This window comes from Canis lupus, chromosome 20 (assembly GCF_048164855.1).
Source record: "Canis lupus baileyi chromosome 20, mCanLup2.hap1, whole genome shotgun sequence".
In the NCBI taxonomy this organism is placed as follows: Eukaryota; Metazoa; Chordata; class Mammalia; order Carnivora; family Canidae; genus Canis; species Canis lupus.
This window is the reverse complement of record NC_132857.1, coordinates 46,653,954-46,667,350: the sequence shown is the minus strand read 5'-3', so window position 1 is coordinate 46,667,350 and position 13,397 is coordinate 46,653,954. Positions and strand designations below refer to the sequence as shown.

Here is a 13,397-nt window from a genome sequence, read left to right as displayed (position 1 = left end):
GAAACAGGGATCACAAAACTGTGATCTATAAGCCACATTGGCTCACCAACTGCTTTTGTAAATAAAGTTGTTTTCTGGTTTGGGGTGGTTTTTTTGTTTGTTTGTTTTCTTTTGTTTCTTATCATAGCCATGCCCATTTGTCTACATAGTGTCCATGGTGGCTTTTTTGCTGCATCAAAGTTGAGTAGTGCTGATAGACTCTCTAAAGTTTACAACATTTGCTACCAAGTCTTGGTAACATTTGCTACCAAGCTCTTTACAGAAAAAAGTAAAAAAAAAAAAAAAAAAAGTAATAATAAGTACCTATCCCTGGCTTAAAACAAGTATAGTAGTATATACACTGATATTATGTGAATAATAATATTCGATGAATTTATAACCAACTGATTAATTTTATAAGCTTACCTTGATGGTATGATTCAAGCCAGACCACAGCCAGTGAACTGTCATAATAGAAGTAAAGTATAGAAGCAATGTCAATATGTCTGCTTTAGGAATTTTCATACAGGTGGAAGAGTAGTGCAAATATATCTTAAAGCTTCACTTAGAAAAATATAAATATGTGTTATATGCTGAAGGATTAACTATTCATGAACTAAATGGTGGTAATATAATGGCAATTAATGATTACAAAGCAAAAGTAGCCATTGAAAGCCATCACTAAGGCAAGACAATATTGATACCACCCTACTAATATCTAAAAGACCATTCCACCTTGACACATGCATCTGTGCCCAGAAACTTTGCAACAGGGCTTTGAGTAGAGTCTTGAATTCTGGGTGTCAGCAAATACTAGCAATGCAGTAGTTTTAAATTGAGAGATGTTGGTAACTCTTACTAACATTCTGTGTTGGTTACTGGTAGGTGACCATTAGTCACTTATGAAAGCAGAAGTCTTTTGAATTATGAATTTAGTTGCCTCTAAAGATCCAAAAGGACTTGTCCAAAGTCCATAGTTGTTGTGTACTAGCATCCCAATCAAGACAGCTTGACTTACTAGCCCTCAGCGTGCCAGTTGGCTAACCTCAGCAGCATATTTGAGGAAAGACTACAGGAGATCATCCATGATAGGGAAAAATAGACGGACTACTTCAAACTCCTCCTCTGTGATTCTCAGTCATCCCTGTTCATCAAGCCAAGAGAACAGTCTGAGATAAGGAATGAACCTAAACAATACTTTTAACATATTTTCTTTTATTGTGTTTCTTTGTAGCGTAAACTCCAAAGAGCCGAAATCTCTACAAGCCCAGAATGCAAAAGTTATAAGGTTGGGGGCACCCGGGTGGCTCAGTGGTTGAGCATCTGCCTCTGGCTCAGGGTGTGATCCTGGAGTATCGGGATCGAGTCCCACATCGGGCTCCCCACAGGGAGCCTGCTTCTCCCTCTGCCTATGTCTCTGCGTCTCTCTGTGTGTGTCTCTCATGAATAAATAAATAAAATCTTAAAAAAAATGTTTAGAAAAAATTATAAGGTTGTTTGATCCTGCCCTAGTATTTTCCGGATGAGTATCCAAGCCAACAGAAAAGTGGTCTCCTCAACCACAGGTCTCCTGACTCACAGGCTAACTGTTCTTTCTGTTACCAGTGGCACAGTCTTCCAAACAGCTTAGATTACTCAGTACACAGAGAGCAATACTGGCTTTGAGATCCAGCAGGGAGCTCCCTGCTACCCCATTCTCTCTGTCCACCATTGTTCTCCCTTCCCATCTCATTAAACTCAAACTGTTCCAAAATCCAATGAGCCTTGGTCTGTAAAATTCTTTCAGAAGCTCAGCTACAATCTTTTCCTTTGTATTGAGACACTGTGGGCTTTACACTTTGTGTGTCAACTAAAATTATATCTATTTTTGGATTTATTTTCTCACAAAAATTTAGAGTATTTTTTCATTTGGTTTCAGTTCTTCTAAGAAATAGATTCTTATTCTTAAATCCTCTGGTTGATGTTTGATGGCAAAGGCACCTTTGTCTCATGCATTATGTCATGAAGGTTATCTAGAAGGGGCTATGTACATGCCATTGCCTTCAGATGGAGTGCTGCAGATGGAAGGAGGGTGCTCAGGGGGAGAAGAGAAATGAAAAGCTGGATCACACTGTGTATTTCATTAGTATTTTGTAGAAAGATTATGGTTCAGTGGGTTGAGAATATCACATTCATCTATTTTCCTAAATGGTGAATAAATTCAAAGCCTATGCTTAAACTAACTTCAATTTTATGAATATAATTTGAAAGCCCTCTATGTGCACACGGCAGCATATACTTGCACCGCCCTGGATTGAATACATAAAGCAGGAACTCATTTGTGGAAAGCAGCACAAGGTAGTGAACATAACACTGGCCTCACAGACAGAAAACCAGAACTCTAAAGCATGCCTGCCACCACCTGGCTTTAAGACCCTTAGCAAGTCACTTGACTCACCTTGGACTCAGGGTTCTCATTTTTAAGATGAGATAAGTGATTAAAGATAGCCACAATCGACTCTTTCCAACACTAACATTATAGAAATCTGCAAATTATCCGAAAGTCTGTCTTTGCCCTGAAAAAAAAATCCGACTTGACCAAAACAAAACCAGGCAGTGCCTGCTGCTAATATTCCCAGAATCACTGAAATGATACCAGAGAGTCTGAGAAGATAATGAAATTTGTTTCGGGCTAGTGAGGGTCAACGTGAGCCTACTGAGTAGGTAAGTATAATTGAGCAATCACCTTCGAAGCACGAGTAGCCATTTCGATACTGAAACCACATAACTAAGAAGGGAAATCTCTTTTGCTCAGAGCTTCTATTTCAGAAACCAGATAATATTTTAGTAAGATGATCACCTGAATTTCTACTACAATCTTAAGAATCCCCATATGTTCTTTAAAAAAAAAAATAAGATTTTTTTTTTATTTCTTTGAGAGAGCGAGCACAAGCAGGGGCGAGGGGTACAGCACAGAAGGAGAGGGAGAAGCAGGCTCTCCACTGAGCAGGGACCCCCACACAGGACTTGATCCCAGAACCCTGGGATCCTGTCCTGGCCCAAAGGCAGACACTTAACTGACTGAGCCACCCAGCTCCCTAGAATCCTACTACATTCTTAAATCAGAGTCTACATTCTCTCAATTCTCCACTTGGTATAGATGTATGAAGAGCAGCTGGTATAGAAGGGGTGCCTGGTCAAACCAGTAAAGAGCAGACACTCCATGAATATCTGTGGTAAACTGACTAGTGCCACCTCTTTAGAATTTGTGCTGTGGGTATTAAATTTTTGATCCACATCTTTTATTCTCATTCTTACTGTTTGGCTAGGAAATGTCCATGAACCCCAGTGTTGGTCTCGCTGTTGTTCAAGAATGAAGCTATGGGTGTGTTGGCAAGATGGCGGAGGAGTAGGGTCCCCAAGTCACCTGTCCCCACCAACTTACCTAGATAACTTTCAAATCATCCTGAAAACCTACGAATTCAACCTGAGATTCAAAGAGAGAACAGCTGGAACACTACAGAGAGAAGAGTTTGCACTTCTAACAAGGTAGGAAGGCGGAAGGAATGGAGCTATGGGAAATTTGTTCTTTTGTTCACATATTCATTCAAAAAGAAACCCCCACTGAAATGTGCCAGTCCATCATCAGTGCTACAATTAAGATATACAAGATACTGAAAAATCATGGGGGAAGATGCATTTGATTCTTCTTGATGTGGGCAGGAGGGCTTCACAGAGGAGATGACATGTTAGAGAAAGTCAAGGATTCTACACAAAGGGAATAGTGTAGAATTTACAAAGGCAAAGTGGGAACTACCTAAGTGAGTCACCTTTAAAGAGCTATTTGCATTTATCATTGCTGAAGCCTGGACACCATGGTGGCAACCATGAGAGATGAGGCTGGACAAGAAAAGCCCCAGTCGGGAAGGTTCTAGAGATTATGCTAAAGAATTTGAATTCCATTTACCAAAAGGGAAAAGATTTCACAATCCAGTACGTGGTTTAGAAAGAACGTGGAGAGATGTGGAAATCAGATTACAAGAGAGACAGCTGAAGGTATTACTTTATGTCATGTTTATAAAATCAAAAGAAACGGATTCTTTTTCCTGTCACAAAATGACTATGGAACAAGCATTGTCTTTCACTCAGTTTTGCCCAATAAAAAAAAATTACAGCCACAGGATTGGCTGCAGCCCACTTGCTACTATTGATTTTACCCCTATTAAGGATCCTTTGCAGGCTCCTCATTGCCAAGGATGCCCTGGGGGTGTAATGACTCCTGCATTAGTCAAAGGCCCAATCTGAGAAGAGGGAGGCAAGGGGACACCTTGCATTTTGACTCTTGGAGCTGAGATCCAGGAATAAATAAAGAGAAGATAAATAAGAATGAACCAGTTAAGAAAGGAGGAAATTGTCAGCATCTCTCCCCTATGCACACATTCAGCTACGGCTCTTTCCTCCTCCAGAGCATGCGCAGAAGAGGAAAGACTATTTTAATTCCCCCCCCGGGGGCCATTGAATAGTGGAAATAGGCTTGGAACTAATAGCTAGGTGACATTGAACATGATCTGTATAATATGCTCCATCTCCACTTGGGATATATATTCTTGTGTTTGACTATAAAAGTGACTCTTTCTGCATTGAAAGATTTACCCTTTGGCCTCAGAAATATAAAAGTTCTAAGCATAGAAATAGGTCCTCTATATAACAGCGTATACTTTTTCTTGTAACAAAATATACCAAATGTAAGATTTACCATTTTAACCATTTTTAAGCATTCAGTTCATTGGCATTAAGTACATTCATGTTGCTGGGCAACCATCACCACCCTCCATCCCCAGATCTTTTCACCTTTCCAATTTGAAACTCTGAACTCATTAAACAGTAACACTCCATTCACCCATCTCCCCCAGTCCTAACAACCCCCATTCCATTTTCTCTCTCTGTGACTTTGACTACTTCAGGTGTCTCATATAAATGGAACCATGCACTACTAGTCGTTTTGTGGTTGGGTTACTTCATTTGGTGTAATGTCTTCAAGGTTCATCCATGTTGTTGCGTGTGTTAGAATTTCATTCTTTTTTAAGACTGAAGAACTTTTCATTATATGTGAGCCCTGTATAGCCGCATTTAGTTGTCCATTCATTAGTCAGTAGACACTTGGGTGGTTTATACCTTTTGGCTGTTATGAATAATGCTGCTATGAACATTGGTGTAAATAAGTATTCAAGCTTCTGCATTCTATTCGTCATTGCTTTCCAATTCACTTAAGTGGAATTTCTGGATCAGATGGTAATCCTATGCTTAATTTTTTGAGGAACTGCCACGCTGTTTTCTACAATTTCTGCACATTTTACATCCCCATCAGCAATGCACAAAAGTTCTACTTTCTCCACATCTTGTCAACACGTGTTATTTTCTGTGTTTTTATAAATAGCTGTCCTGATGGGTGTGAACTGTTATCTCACTGGGGTTTTGATTTGCATTTCCCTAGTGATGTTGTGCCTCATATTGTATGCTTTTGAGCCATCTGTATATCTTCTTTGGATAAATGTCTATTCAAGTACTTTGCCCATTTTAAAATATGGTTATTTGGGGTTTTTTTTGTTGTTGTTGTTGAGTGGTGGGAATTCTTTAACTATTCTGAATATAAATCCCTTATCAGATATACAATCTGTAAATGTTTTCTCCCAAGTCTTTTCCTTCTGTTGATAGTGTCCGTTAATGCACCAAAGTTTTAAATTTTGATTAAGTACAATTTCTCTTTCTCTTTTGTTACTTATGCTTTGGTGTTGTATCCAAGAAATCATTGCCAAATGCAAAATCATGAAGCTTCCCCCTATGTTTTCTTCTAAGAGTTCTATAATTTAGTTCTTACAGTTAGGTCTTTGACACATTTGTAGTTAATTTTTGTATATGATGTAAGATAAGAGTCCAATTTCATTCTTTTGCATGTAGGTATCCAATTTTTCAAATGCCATTGGTTGAAAATGAATGGTCTTTTCTTCATTAAATGATCTTGGCACCCTTGGAGAAAATCTCTGATGACCTATACTTTTCTATGACTCCTAACTTGATGAAAGTAGCAGAGCAGCAATATTGCTTTTGCTTAGTTTATGCCTAACAATAAGAAAGTAAGTATGTCTCTGGTTAGCTATGGCCCACACCCTGAAAAATGTAGAATACTCATTGCCAGGAAGTAGGAAAGAGAGGATGGAATGATAGGAGAAAGGTTATTTGTCAAAAGATGTCACATGAAAGAAGAGTAAAATTCAGAGCAGAAGAACAAGATTACTTCCACACAACCCACCTCATTCTACTAATTATCAATTTGTCTTCAGGCTATGACTATTGTCTTGGATCTCATCTCCTAGTCTATAAAATGGGGTTAAGTTGATTATGCTACAGCATTAATGGGGCTAAGGGTTCCTGGATATTCTGTAAGAAACAAAAAGCTCCCCAATTTTGATATTATTATTGTTGCTGATTTGTTGATGGTCTATATAAATTCTGCTATCTCGTTCATTATGCTTGTTTTCTTATCTATAAATCAGACACAATAATACTACCTTCTCAATAATGTGTGCCATGTAACTTAGACAAATAGTAAAATGCCTCTCTCATATGTGATTTGAAGAAGCATGTCTACTGCTACTCAATTTCAATTGCACTAATATTTATTGAGAATCTACCTTATGCCAGACATGGTGTCAACCGGCAGAAAAGCAAAGTGGCAAAAGCCAAAATACCTGTGAAATATACCTGCAGTATAATTTAATTTCTTTAGTTTACAAAAAAAGTTTTACTAGACTTTACTATATAAATAAATACCTTAATGTCTTCAAATTTTATAGAAAAAAAAAAACATTATGGGAACCCTGGGTGGTTCAGTCAGTTAAGCATCTGCCTTCAGCTCAAGTCATGATATCAGGGTCCTGGGATCGAGCCCCACATTGGACTTCCTGCTCAACAGAGAGTCTGCTTCTCCCTCTCCCTCTGCTCCTGCTCCTGCTTGTGCTCTCTCCCTCTCTCTTTCTCTCTCTCAAATAAATAAATAAAATCTGTTAAAAAATGAAAAGAAAGAAAACCATTATGTATATTCACAGATACATGCAAATATGCATTTGTAATTAATTGTGACTGATTTCAAACTTTTAATTCTGTATAGTTGTACCAATTCAGGTATTTGTAAATTTTTAGCTTTAAAAAAAAAAAAAAAGAGGGCAGCTCGGGTGGCTCAGTGGTTTAGTGCTGCCTTCGGCCCAGGGCGTGTTCCTAGAGACCCAGAATCGAGTCCCCCATCAGGCTCCCTGCATGGAGCCTGCTTCTCCCTCTGCCTGTGTCTCTGCCTCTCTCTCTCTGTCTCTGTCTTTCATGAATAAATAAATAAAATCTTTAAAAAAAAAAAAAAGAATATCTGCCTATTGAAACAAGTTGTATTGACTTTTTTCTCTTCTGACAAAACAAAAGGTTCATTGATTTCTCTATAGTAGATATATGTAAATGTATTCTGTAAACTTAAAAAAATTTAAGCTTGAATTAACTGCAATGAAAGTGTATTTCCACTTCTACAGAATTTCTTTTTTCTTAAAATAGACTGGGAGGGAAGATTCCTTTCCTGGGGTTTACTTTGAAATCAATCAAAAAGAGTATAAAAATCTAATGCTCTTCATAGAGAAGACTACTGACAGCTGAACTGTATTTTTCCAAAGATTTTTTACAAACAATACAGACTGGGTGCTGTTTGTTCTTTTCCAACATGGGAAATCAGTCTTGAACCCGGGAATTCTCTCTAAATATGGGTGACTAACAACCATTGTTCTACTAGCCTAGGAAAGGACATAAAAGCATGACATTTTTTATTACTTTTAATATCCTTCACCTATCTGACTTTTCTTCTTCGGTCGAGATTCTATTTTTTGAGAAATCTTCCTTGACCCAGAATCATAATAGCCTTTGCCCGAAGACTAAGTATTTAATCTTTCTTCCACTTCTTTGACATTTATGCATTCTTGTCAAATCTTCACTCTCATTTCTTTATGTCTTTCTCCCCCACTAGACCAGAATCTTGTATTTATTTTTCATAGCCTCTGGCACACAGTAGGTACTAGATGTGCTTCCTAATGATCCTTTTATTCCAGGAGGCTCCAGCTGAGATAGAAGGAGAAGAGGTAAGGCAAAGAGCAGCTAACAGAGCATGTAGATAGAAACATAGGTCCATTTATTCATTCAAGTGGTATTTATTAATATGATTTCTTCTAGTGTACCAGACACCATTACAGACATTGGAAATATGTGAGGGAACAGAACAACAAAGTCTCTGTTCTTTTTTTTTTTTAAGATTTTATTTATTTATTCATGAGAAACACACAGAAAGAGGCAGAGGGAGAAGCAGGCTCCTCATAGCGGACCTGATATGGGACTCGATCCCAGCACCAGGGGATCAAGCCCTGAGCCAAAGGCAGACAGTCAACTGCTGAGCCACCCAGGCGCCCCCAAAGTCTCTGTTCTTAAAAGTTAACATTTTAGTGGAGAGAGATGCACTATAATATATGCATATATTTAGGTACACATACACACACATTTTAAGTGCTGATAAGTGCCAGGATGAGATCTACAGGGAGGTAGTATATTGTCAGTGCCTGCTTTGTATTATAAGACACTTGGAGGTTAGACTGAAAGCAGCAAGAGGAGAAGCAAAAAAGACCATTTAGGAGGCCACTGCCTCAGGAGACTGTCATCCAATGAGATGAATCAGACTAGAACAATGGAAATGGTAAGAAAAGGCCATATTTTGCATGTATTTTGATGATAAATTTAACAAGATTTTCTTATTGGATGTGAGATGTGAGAATAAGGTCAGAGTTGACCTTATGATTTTTGCCTGAGCAACTGGAAGGATAGAATTTCATGTACTAAGATGGTGAAGCCTAGGAAAGAAGATGGTTTGGGAAATAAAATTAAGATTTCTGGTGTTACGGACTGAATTGTGTCTCTCCAAAATATGGTGAAGCATTAACTCCCAGTATCTTACGGTGTGACTACATTTGGAGATAGAGACTTTTTTTAAAATTTTTATTTATTTATGATAGTCACAGAGAGAGAGAGAGAGAGAGAGAGAGAGAGAGAGGCAGAGACACAGGCAGAGGGAGAAGGAGGCTTCATGCACCGGGAGCCCAACGTGGGATTCGATGCCGGGTCTCCAGGATCGCGCCCTGGGCCAAAGGCAGGTGCTAAACCACTGCGCCACCCAGGGATCCCTGAGATAGAGACTTTTAAGAGGCAAGTAAGATAAATTTGGTCATAAGGATGGGGCCCAACCCAATCTGACTGGTGTCCTTAAAGGAAGAAAAGAGACACCAAGGATAATATGCACAGAAAAAAAGTCCTGTGGGGACATAACACGAAGGCAGCTATCTATAAGCCAAGGAGAGGCCTGAGAAAACCAAAGCTGACAACACCTTGATCTTGGACTTGCAGCCTTGAGAACTATGAGAAAAGGCACTGCTATTGTTTAGGCCACGTAGCCTGTGAATTTTGTTATGGCAGCCCTAGCAGACTAGTACATCTGGATATATTGCCTCTAATAACTACTTGCAGTTGTTTAGAGGCTAAATGACTTCTGATGCTACCACATTTGTTCACTTGTTTAGTATTTATTCACATGTGCTTGCCTAACTCCCTGGAGGGCCACCCCTATCTATGACATGCCACAGGGAGAGCACAGATACAAAAGCTTCATCTTGTCAAGATGTCTTCCTCATCAGATACCGTGTATTTTCTCTTTTCCTTTTGAATTAGCTGGTTTCGATTTCTTGACCCTCCAGTTGGTAATCATTGTCCTTATCTTCATGGGGTATGGTTTTACAAGAGCATCACACATTTTCCCTGTTCCATTCTTTTAGATAGGTTGCAGGCAAAGTCTTAACACTGAATTCTGGACATCAGCACAAATATCTGGTAAACTTTGAAATCTCTGATTAAATGTCAAAGCTATTGCTCACCTATTGTGTTCTTAGTTATCTCCTGGTAAACGCACACACATACACACACACACAGGCTTTGATTCTTCTGTCTCCCTGTGTCACAATTTGAACTCATATTGGCCCCAGTATTTCTGGCCCCGCAGAAGGGTGTAAACTTTATCTCAAGCAGAAGTCTCACGATAGACATAGGAGGCAAGAAAGGGAGGACAGTATTAATTTTCTACCAAAGTAATTCAATTCTCCACCTCACTTAGCTTGTGCAAACCTGGCTTAAAGACCTGGTTTTTAGCAGCACCGTCAAGGCCATTCCTAGAAATTGGAGCATTTGCTAACCCAGAAGTAATGGTTTCATCCCGTGTGCCTCTTTCAGTATTGCATTCCAGAGAGTGCATAATTGCTTTGGTGAAATATCGCAAAATAATTTTATACTGCGATTAAAATATTTTCACAACTGTTGTCAAGGGAACAGTGTAAATAGATTTTTTACTGTGATCAACTAGATAACCCTGAAGCTTAATGATGTGTCCCTGGCTTAGAGCAGGTTAGCATGAAATTTAATTTGTGGTAATCTGCCTCAGACCAATGGAGGACAAACTAACCTCTAGCTAGAATTTACCCAGCTTCCAGCACATAATAACTCAAGGGTGGCATTTCTCTAGAATGATGCTTCCCTGTGCAAGGAGGCAGAAGGGGTTGTGCCTCCCCATAGGAAATCATTCACCAAATCTTGTCAATTCTCCCTTTGTTATAACTCTCCCATTCACAGTTTCCCTTTACCAAGGCTGTCACCCTACCCGGGGCTCTTGTCATTTTAACTGTGGCTGAGGAAATGGCCTTCATCTTCGTTTACCTACCTTTCCCCATAGTTCCATCTATTCTGCTTATCGCCACCAGATGACTCTCCCTAAAGTATATATTTTACCATGAGATTTCTTCCTGAAAAACATTCAGTGACACCTTTAACCTGGCATTTGGAAACAGTGCATTTCCAGACTTCGCCTCAACGAGTCGTGTTTTTAGCTATTCTACTCTATCCTAAGTGCATATTGACAGTCTACCCAAAATGCAAGGATTTTAACTGTTTCTATGGTCTTTCTGCCATTGCCATGCCTCCCTCTAATGTTCTTTTCTTGCCAGTCTTTCTACTTATCTATAGGACAGTTAAAATTGCATCTTAAAGTTTTTCTAACCCAGGTCTTGGCTAAAAGTAAATTCATCTTCACCCTGACTATGTAAATCATCTTGAGCATTCAGATCACAATGAAGCATTTCTTCTACTACCTTCACCTTAACAAAATACATATATTTTAAGATGTTGATCTTTGTAATTTCAGCAGAATACCAGAAGTTTGTTATCTGGAGTAGGTGAAATAAATAAAGGTCAAAAATGCTGTATTGAAGCCAGAGATTTAATTAATGTTATTAAAATGAAATTTGAAACACTCAAATGGGAAGCGTCAGTCAGCATTTGCTTTCCACATAGGCTATTGAAGGATTGTCTTTGAGAAATCTGGCCAGACCCCAAGAAAAAAGTCTAGATATTCTGATTTGAAGATTCTCCAATGAAAGATGCTAATTAAATCAATATACAGCAAAGACTATGGTCAAAATACCCAACACATGGACACAAAACTTGCAGCTTTCTATGACCCTCTCTTAAGTATAATGATTCAGTTGCCTAACATTTCAGGAGAACTCAACTATTAAAGACAGAGTCTAAACCAAAGAGAGAGAGGAAACTTGGAAAAAAACAAAAGTATGAAACAGAAGAAAAATTCACATACAAATAATTATTTTTATTGTCCTCAGAGATAAGAAGATATTGCAATCATAAGAGGATACCATAAAAATAAAATTATTCAGAGACTAGATTGCAGTTTTTAGAAACAAAAAATAACAGGCACCTGGATGGCTCAGTCAATTAAGCATCTGCCTTCTTCTCAGGTCATGATCCTGGAGTCTTGGGATCAAGTCCCATGTCTGGCTCCCTACTTAGTGGGCAGTCTGCTTCTCCCTCTCCCTTTACCCTTCCTCCCTGCTCACTCACTCTCTCTCTTTCTCAAATAAACAAATAAATTCTAAAAAAAATCTTCAGATGAAAAAAATTAAAACTGAGAAAAATACTTAGGAGATACTTTTGGGGAACTGTGGAAGGAAGGAAAGAAAAGAATAGAGAAAGAGAAATAGAAAGGAAGGAAGAAAAGATGGAAGGAAGAAAGGATGGAAGGAAAGAAGGAAGGAAGGAGGGAAGGAAGGAAGGAAGGAAGGAAGGAAGGAAGGATGGAAGGAAGGAAGAAAGTAAAAAGGAAAACACATTACCAGCACTCAAGACCTAATATTTGAATCACAGAGATTTCAGAAAGGGCAACAAATGAAAACAGAGTGCATCAATTGCATCTAAAAACTTATTAAGCTAATTTCCAGGAACCGAAGGATGTGGAAGGTAAAGTGGAGGTAAAGTGACTTACAGAAAGGAAGAGACCATCCTCATGTACACAAATGCTGCAGGCGGCACAAGAAATAAAAACAGGCACACACACAGTAGTTCATAATTATAACATTTCAGAACCTGGGGGTAAAGAAAAAATGCTCAAATCTTCAAGAAATAAAGATACATATCCTCTACAAAGAATTGAGCAACACTGCTGGAAGAGGTCATCAAAAAGACAGGACCGCAGGTCGACCAGTGAGCTGAACCTCGGCAGCAGAAGTCTCCTCACTCCCTCAGCCACCCACCTTGTGCTTGTGATTTGTGATCAACCGGCCTTCCGGGCTCCCAGAAGCTGCCCCAAGGACACAGCCTTCAGGTAATGCTGTGGTGCTGACCCTCTGCACAGTGTCGGTGACTGAACCCAGTGAAGGGCTCTATGTAATCTTTTCTGATTTGGCAGGGGCAGGTGCAGAGATCTACCGTCCTAAAGCCATCCAAGGCAAGCCTCCTGAGCAAGTTCCCTTTGCTTATTAAAACTGCCACCACCAATCTGGAGTGGCCGGTCTCTTTCTTGGGTCTCTTCCTGTCCCTGGTGTCCAGGGGCCAGTTTCAGATGACACCTGGCAGCTGCTAGGGGGAGTTTGTGAACAAACAATGCACTGGAGGAGCGATGTCTTTGAAATTCTGAGAGAAAATAATTTCTAGTATTAAGCAAAACTGTCAGTTCAGTGTAAGGATGGTATAAAAAAAGAGTTCTGGGGGGCACCCGGGTGGCTCAGTGGTTGAGCATCTGCCTTCAGCTCAGGGCGTGATCCCAGGGTCCTGGGATGGAGTCCTACATGGGGCTCCCCAGAGGGAGCCTGCTTCTCCTTCTGCCTGTGTCTCTGCCTCTCTCTCATGAATGAATGAATGAATGAATGAATGAATGAATAAATAAATAAATAAACAAACAAATAAATAAATAAATAAAATCTTAAAAAAAAAAGGAAGAAGAAGAAGTTATGGGATGTGCAAAGTCTCAA

At 39.3% G+C, this 13,397-nt stretch overlaps 1 long non-coding RNA gene across 1 annotated transcript in view; it reads right to left on the bottom strand.

Moving 5' to 3' along the window:
- Positions 1-12,969, bottom strand: part of LOC140611940 (uncharacterized) — a 46,705-nt gene extending 33,736 nt beyond the window's left edge. The window contains exons 1-2 of the long non-coding RNA XR_012013249.1: positions 12,681-12,969; positions 406-443 (exon numbers count right to left, since the gene is read on the bottom strand). This is a non-coding gene — a long non-coding RNA (uncharacterized lncRNA). The remainder of the gene's footprint in view (positions 1-405; positions 444-12,680) is intronic.
- Positions 12,970-13,397: the final 428 nt, after the last annotated feature.